Source organism: Chiloscyllium plagiosum, chromosome 6 (genome assembly GCF_004010195.1).
Source record: "Chiloscyllium plagiosum isolate BGI_BamShark_2017 chromosome 6, ASM401019v2, whole genome shotgun sequence".
Classification (NCBI taxonomy): domain Eukaryota; kingdom Metazoa; phylum Chordata; class Chondrichthyes; order Orectolobiformes; family Hemiscylliidae; genus Chiloscyllium; species Chiloscyllium plagiosum.
Window position 1 is genome coordinate 11,485,789 of NC_057715.1, and position 7,164 is coordinate 11,492,952.

Consider the following 7,164-nt stretch of genomic DNA (forward strand, 5'->3'; position numbering starts at 1 on the left):
ACCTATCGGCTAACTAAGGGAGACTGTGCAAATGGAAGTACTTTCCAGTGAGTCACTGGCAGCAGCAAAGAAAACAGTTTAGAGTTCATGCTCACCATCATTGAGTGGTGACAGTAACCATAGCAACACCCACCTTATAAGTGCTGCAGCGCTTTCTGTGGCATCTATACCACAAACAAAGCGTGATTACACTACACAGCTGTAACAAAGTACAAAAAAAATCAAATACTTTCAAGCTCGTTGTCAGTATAGTCATGAGTGTGACATCTATCACCATGGGAATTCACAATACATTCTCATTCTCCTTAACACTGCACAGTTAAAGGCACAACACCAGTGCAGAAAATACATTGGAACAAAAATAAGAGTACAGCATAATAAAGGGTTATTGGGTATTGACGAACTAGTAGGAATACAATGAAAGGCAATTAGAAAAGTGGCAAGCTTTTACTACGCAACATTACATGACGAGTGTATGACAAGTGTATATCTCTTTTACTAAGAAAGCTGTCACTGCCGAACACAGTTCACAAGCTTAAAGTAATTGGCTTTGAAGTACAAGATAATTTTGAAAATGTTGAATTGTGAAATGATTGAATGTAAGCAGGCTGAGAACAAAAGTCTGGATGCAAAATACAGGGGTGCATGCTTTGTGTGAAAAGTTATAATCTAAGACTCCACTTAGATATGGAGGTGAAACTTATGTTGACAACTGGTGCTGGGTAATCTGTGTGCTGGGTGCATTTCATCAATGTGAATGCCTCCATAACTGAAACAATTGCTGAACAGCCATGAGCATGGGTCCCACTGGATCATAGAGTCTTTGAGTCATCGCGTCGTACAGCACAGAAATAGAGCCTTTGGTTCAACCAGTCCATGCTGAACACATTCCCAACCTAAAATAGTCCTGTTCATGGCCCTTATCCCTCCATGTTCCTATTCATATACTTATCCAAATGTCTTTTAAACATTGTAATTGTAGATTATGGTGTGAGAAATAAGGAAGTCTGGTGTGCCAGGATTTGGCACAATTGTTCAAGTCTTCAGCAACCTGTTACAATTAAAGTTCTGAAGAAAGGTCACTAAACCCAAAACATTAACTCTGCTGTATCTCCACAGATGCTGCCAGACCTGCTGAGTTTTCCCAGCAATTTCTGTTTTAGTTAGAATTAAAGGTCTTATAACTGAAGACTGGATGTTGAAAGCAGATCTTCAGACTACACTTCCGATTACATTTACTACACAGTGTAGACACTTGATAAGACAACAGGTATATACACCAGCAGTGAGTCAATGCTGACTGTGATGTGGAGGAGCTGGTGTTGGACTGGTGTGGACAAAGTTAAAAATCACACAACAGCTTTATTTGAAAATACAAGCTTTTGGAGCACTGCTCCTTCATCTGGCAAAGCCATGAGGAATTGAGGTAAGCAGAAAAGGATTTGTAGCTTTCCAGAGGCAGAGTTATGCTGGACCAATTTAACACCTGTTGGCCATAGCGTACAGCCAGAAAACACTTCAGTACTCGTGACAAAGGTCAGGGATGCCTGCTCAATACTGGGTTAGCTCTCTTCTCACCAGTCTCAGCTCCGCTGGCATGGCACTAGTTGGAGCAGACCTTTATACTAAGGCTGCAGTGTGATTTCTCAGCCTCTGAATTTTCAGCCCATTTCCAATTTCTCTACACTTTCAGAATTGTGGATTCACCTCTTATAAGGTAAAAACAAGGACCTGCAAATGCTGGAGATCAGAGTTGAGATTAGAGTGGTGCTGGAAAAGCACAGCCGGTCAGGCAGCATCCGAGGAGCAGGAAAATCGACGTTTCAGGCAAAAGCCCTTCCCAGTTCTCAATATCCGATGCAATACAGGAAAACGCCCAGTGGGGTCACTTATGGTGCAAAAGGAGGCAATTTGGGTTATTGATTCCGTGCCAATTCCTGAGGAGATAGAAGAAAAACAACAGGAGGAGCAGTGAACAGGTGCAAATTACAATTTTAGTGAGTTAATAGGCTGCCAGACAAGCAACTATGCTGTCAGGTTTCCTGACACCAACAGGATGGCAGCAGGAAAACCTCAGGCCCCATCCTCGCCCTCTCAGATTGTCAGCCTTTCTGCCCATCGCCATGAACTTGGGAAGCCCCCATTTACCTGTGAATGAAGAGAAGCTCTCACTTGGCCAGAATAGCAAGAACCAGAGGTGAGAATGATTTACTTGATGAGCAAAAGAAGCAATTTCTCACAAGTTATAATAGCCAAAGTCAGAAACGTAGAATCACTACAGTGTGGAAGCAGACCATTCAGCCCATATCGACCTTCCGAAGAACAACCCCCACCCTATCCTTGTAACCCTGCATTTCCATAGCTAATCCACCTAACCTGCACAGCTTTGGACTGTGGCAGGAAACCCATGAGACACAGGGAGAACATGCAAATTGCACACAGTCACCCGAGACTGGAATCGGACCCAGGTCCCTGGTTCTGTGAGGCAGCAGTGCTAACCACTGAGCCATTGTGTGGCCTAAAGAGTTGCCTGCCTCTTTTTTAACAGATTTTGCAACAACTACATTGAAATACGGGAGAGAATCATTTAATTTCACCACTGGAATGCAATGCGATTCTGATAAATTAATTCTCTCTTTGTGCAAAAAAAACCCCTCAGGAGAAGAATTTGAGCCTACAATGACACTATGTTTGAATCTATTGAAAGGCACCCAAGCTCAAAAACCAGCCATATTCATTTACAACAGATGAATACTTTATAAAACGTGACCTCTCAAGAAACAAAGCAGTTGCAACTAAAGTAGCTTGGACTAGATCGAATAAAAGCTACTGACAAAACTTTAAGGACATAACAGAAAAATGGTTTCAGAATAAACTGCAGAACATATAATTCTCCAGCTTATTTTAGCTGATGTTATCTACACACAGCACAACTGAAAACAGTAATCTCAAATGTGGAGATAAACAACTGATATAGAGTACAGAATGAAAAGCTATATTTACAGAAGTGCAAGAAATTGATTATAAAAACTTTCATCAACTGAAACCCTCAGGCAAGTCTTTTTTTTCCCCCCAGTTGACAAATGAAGGTGAAGAACCAAGGTCTCTTGCACAGAATGGCTGCACAGTGGAAAGGTAACAAAATTGAGACTTATAAAATGGGATGTTCAGTGTCAACTTGGATGAAAAATTGCCTTAAGGACAGAAAACAGTGAGTCATGGTGAATTATTGATTCTTCAGCCTGGAGGATGATAGACATTGCTGTTCCCCAAGGGTCAGTGTTAGGCATGCTGCGCTTTTTGCTATCTATAAACAGACTGAAAACATATGGCTGCAGATAACTTTCTTAAATGTGCTCCAAGATTTCTTGCTCCCCCTCTTCTACCCTTTAAACTACCACTCTCCTTGTCAACATTTAGAAAATTAAAGATGCCCCCATTAATAGCTCTTGCATGCCTCTTTAATTTCCTTGTTCACTCGTTCACACTATTTGGTATTCTATAGATAATAACAAGCAATATAATTCCACCCTTTGCTCTTTAGTTCAGCAAAACAGATTCTGCCCTTGAGCCCTCTCGGGCATCTCTTTCTCCAACACTACGCTGTTATCTTTAATCAATACAGCTACTCCTCATCCTTTCTCTCTTTCACATTTTCCTGAGTACCTTGTATCCAGCAATATGGAATACTCTGTCTGAGCCATGACTACCCTCTAGGAGAAAGTGAGGACTGTAGGTGCTGGAGATCAGAGTTGAGAGTGTAGTGCTGGAAAAGCACAGCAGCTCAGGTAGCATCCTTGGATGCTGCCTGACCTTCTGTGCTATTCCAGCACCACACTCTCAACCATGGCTATCATCTCAAGACGACATGGTATTTTTACTTAAACACATAATTCATTAATTTTATTTCCTACTTTGTGCATTTTGATGTATGCAGTGAATCTGCCTTTATTAGTTCCTCTCTTACACTAACCATATTATTTCCTAATCTAGGGCTTCCCCAATATTCTTCATGCTTTGGTCTTCTTTACTGATATTATCTTCTGGTTCCAACACCCCCTGCCAAATTAGTTTAAACCCTTGTCAATAGCACAAGCACATCACCCTGCAAGGTATTCAGTCCCACCTCTGTTTAGGTGTACACTGTGCTTGCTTGTACAGATCCCATCTCCCATATCCCGAGAATCTAAAGCTGTCCCTCCTGTGCCATCTTTTCAGCCACACGTGCATCAGATTTGTCCTCTTATTTCTATTTTTACTTGCACACGGTACCAGGAATAATCCAGAGATTACTACTTTAGAGGTTCAGTTAGCTAAAATTCTGACTGCAGGAGCGATCTCTTCCTGCTTATGTCTTTCGTGTCATGTGAACATGGCCTGCTCACTGTCCAGCACCCCGTCCTGCTGCCTCAGAGTTGCCTACAACCAAAGCATAACGTCCCTTGACCCTTGCACCAGGAAACAACCAGATCAGTCTGGATCCATATCCACTGCCAAAGAAATGCCTGCCTGTTGAATCTCCTGTTATTATGGACTGCTGGTCTTCTTTGTACTTCTCCTTGTACAGCTGAGCCATCCGAGATGTTTCCATTACCTGATGATCCATCACTTGCATCAGTACACAGAACTAACTCCTGGTTGGAGACTGAAGTGCAAGCGGGGGACTTCTGCTCTCCCTGCCTGCTCCTTCCATGTGGTTAACTATTCCTTCTTTCCTTGCAAATTGTTTAGCTGCAGGGGAACTGTATTAATACACAAGGTATCCATGAAGCTCTCAGCCTCACAGGTGCTGCACAATGGCACTGACTCAAGCTCTGCAATCCCGAAGCTCAGGCTGCTGCTGTTTACGACACTTAGCGCACAAGTGTCAACTCCCTCCCTAACAACATGGGAGTGTATCTCCATCACATGGACTGCAGTGGTTCGAAAAGGCAGCTCCATATGACCTTCTCAAGGGTAATTAAGGAGAGGTCATAAATGCTGGCCCAGCCAGCAACATCCTCATTCATGAATGAATAAAAGCAAATTATAACAATTAAGAGGATATGTTTATTACAAAATATTAATTTCATGATTGGTATGAAAAAATTGTATATTAAAAACAGCGAGATTGTAAATGTACTTGAAGAGATCTTTCTTCTTAATAATTCATTATTTGTGTAACTAACCCATTTACTAAGGCAATGCCACAGGCTTGTACATTATGAAATGGGTATGAACAGTCATGCTCATTATAAGTATTTTATTACTTAATTTTGCTTTCAGAACATGAATCGAAGACAATTAATCTCAGTGGTCTTATTACAGGCAAGTAATTTTAGACATGAGGTTGTAAACAATCAAGAGGGGAGGGAGGGCAGTTATATCTGAGATTCTTTATAAAAGGTTTTCTATAGCTCTTCAATTTACAATGCTCTATCATTTGGTAACTATCAGAATCAATTATTTCCTTTCTCGATCAGTTACCTGGGATTGTGAGTTGCAATATTTGTTGGCTCATGGTTAGACCTTTCAGTCACTATCTTTCCCTTTTCAGTAATCCCTGCTAAGCCAAATAAGTTATGAGAGTTTGAAATCTCTATCTGCAAATAGAGTGGCACGGTGGCTCAGTGGTTAACACTGTTACCTCACAGCACCACAGACCCTGGTTCGATTCGACCCTTAGGTGACAGTTTGTGTGGAGTTTGCACATTCTCCCTGTGTTGATGATGGTTTCCTCCCACAATGCAAAGATGTACACGTTAGGTGGATTTGCCATGCTAAATTGTCTACAGTGTCCAGAGATGTGTAAATTGGATGGATTAGCCATGGGAAGTTGGGGGATGGATCTGGGTGGTATGCTCTTCAGAATGTCATTGTGAACTTGATGGACCAAATGGCCTGCATTCACACAGTTGGGGGGGAGAAAGCTATAGTTCAGACCACTTTGCTTTGTTTTCTGTAGAAGGAATGGTTTTTGTTGTAGTGATAATGGTTAGAGTAACACTTGAAAATCGATGCTAGAGAGATCAGAAACTTGGGCTCAGAAAGCAATGAAGGGGAACAAGCTGACAAAGAGGCCATGTTGGAGGCAGCCCAATGGAAGGGGACATCATCAGACCAGATGTAATGGAGACATAGAAACTGGGAGAAAGGAGTGGAATCTTTGCAGGAAGCACGGTGTGAGGAGGTGCAGTTGAATTAGCTGTAAATGTCAATGTGTTTGTAGTGGATGTTGGGTTGACAGTCTATCCTCAGAAATGGAACCATTGAGGTCAAAGAAGGGAAGACTCAGAGATGGATGAAGTGGAGATGAGAGAAGGATGGAAATTAGAAACAAAACAGACAAATTTTTACAATTATGGACCAGAGTTTAAGACATCTTCGACGTCTCAGAGAAAGAGCTGTGGGTGTAGGCCTGGATTGGACTGGTTCCACATACCCCACAAAGAGACAGGCCTGAAGGTACCCAAGGCCCTGACTTTGACTAGGAGAAAATGGGATGAGCTAAAAGAGAAGTTGTTCAAAGTGAGCACAAGCTCAATCAGGTGAAGGAGGATGGTGGTGGTGGACACTGACTTTGTAGGCATCCTTTCAAGGATGAAGCAGAGAGCCTTAACACCTTCCTCATGGGGAACGGATGTGTAGCTGGATTGATAAAGTGGAGGCGGCTAGCAGCAGAAAACTGGAAATGATGGAACTGACATAAAGCGTCAGAAGAATCTTGAATGTAAGTGGGAAAAGGCTGAAAAAAGGAGGAAAACCTAGAGCTAAGATAGGAAGAAATAAATTCAGTGAGGCTTGAACGATGGGTCTGCCAGGGCAGGCCTGTTTGAAGATTTTGGGAAGGAGGTAGATGGACAATATTTGTGCTTGAGGGACCATGAAGTAGGAGGAGAAAGTGAGGCCTGCAGATGCTGGAGATCAGAGCTGAAAATGTGTTGCTGGAAAAGCGCAGCAGGTCAGGCAGCATCCAAGGAGCAGAAGAATCCCTTCTTCAGGAATGAGGAAAGTGTGTCCAGCAGGCTAAGATAAAAGGTAGGGAGGAGGGACTTTGGGGAGGGGCGTTGGAAATGCGACAGGTGGAAGGAGGTCAAGGTGAGGGTGATAGGCCGGAGTGGGGTGGGGGCAGAGAGGTCAGGAAGAAGATTGCAGGTGAGGAAGGTGGTGCTGAGTTCGAGGGAT

At 42.7% G+C, this 7,164-nt stretch overlaps 1 long non-coding RNA gene across 1 annotated transcript in view; it reads left to right on the forward strand.

The window, feature by feature from the left end:
• Positions 1-3,074: 3,074 nt before the first annotated feature.
• Positions 3,075-7,164, forward strand: part of LOC122550452 — a 66,794-nt gene continuing 62,704 nt past the window's right edge. The window contains exon 1 of the long non-coding RNA XR_006311858.1: positions 3,075-3,135. This is a non-coding gene — a long non-coding RNA (uncharacterized LOC122550452). The remainder of the gene's footprint in view (positions 3,136-7,164) is intronic.